Consider the following 1,399-nt stretch of genomic DNA (forward strand, 5'->3'; position numbering starts at 1 on the left):
ACATACAAAAACCAGTAGCATTTCTCTACACTAACAACAAACTATCTGAAAAAGAAATCAAGAAATCATTCACATTTATAATAGTATCAAAAAAATAAAATATTTAGGAATAAATTTAACTAAAGAGACAAAAATATATATACACTGAAAGGTATAAAACATTAATGAACAAAACTGAAGAAGACAACAATAATGGAAAGATATTCCATGTTCATGAATTGAAAGAATTACTATTGTTAAAATGTCCATACTACGCAAGGTAATCCGCAGATTCAATAGAATCCCTATTAAAATTCTAATGATAACTTTTCAAAGAAATAGAAAAATATCCTAAAATTCTTATAAAACCACGAGACCCTGAATAGCCAAAGCAATCTTAAGCAAAAAGAAAAAGGTGGGAGGCATCTTTCTACCTGATTTCAAGATTTATTACAAACTTAGTAGTCAAAACAGCATGGTACTTGCGCAAAAGTAGTTATATAGACCAATAAAACAGAATAGGGAGCCAATTAATAAATCCGTGAATTTAAGGTCAATTGACTTTCAACAGAGATATCAAGGACACTCTGTGGGGAGAAGACAATCTCTTCATTAAATGATACTGGAAAAAGTGGATATTCAAATGTAGAATAATGAAATTAGACCTTTATGTCACAGCAAATATAAAAATTGAGTCAAAGTAGATTAAAGACTTAAATATAAGACCTGAAATTTTAACACTACTAGAAGAAAACATAGTGGAAAAGCTCCATGACATTGGTTTGGGCAATGATTTTTTGGATATGATCTCAAAATCACAGGTAACAAAAACAAAAATTGACAAATGGGATTATATTAAATTAAAAAGCTCTACACAGCAAAGGAAACTATCAAGAGAATGAAGAGACAACCTGAAGAATGGGAGAAAATATGGCAAACCATATATCCAATAAGGGGTTTATACTCAAAATATATAAGGAACTCAAACAACTTAATAGCAAGAAAACAAATAGCCCACTCTAAAAATGTGTGAAGGACCAAAATAGACATTTCTATAAAGAAGACACGTAATGGTCACCAGGTATACGAAAAAATGCTCAACATCACTAACTATCAGGGAAATGCAAATCAAAAGCACAAGGTATGACCTCACACCTGATAAAATGGCTATTATCCAAAAAAAAAAAAAAGATAAGTGTTGGTGAGGTTGTAAAGAAATTGGAATCTTTGTACACTGTTGGTAGGAATGTAAACTAATTCAGCCGTTATGGAAAATAGCACAGAGGTGTCTCAAAAAATTAAAATTAGAACTACTATATGATCCAGCAATTCTCCTTCTGGGTACATATCCAAAGGAAATGAAATCAGTACATTGTTGAGATATCTGCACTCCTTTGTTTATTACAGCTTTATTTACAAT

This window comes from Propithecus coquereli, unplaced genomic scaffold (assembly GCF_000956105.1).
Source record: "Propithecus coquereli isolate 6110/MARCELLA unplaced genomic scaffold, Pcoq_1.0 Scaffold294, whole genome shotgun sequence".
NCBI classification, from domain to species: domain Eukaryota; kingdom Metazoa; phylum Chordata; class Mammalia; order Primates; family Indriidae; genus Propithecus; species Propithecus coquereli.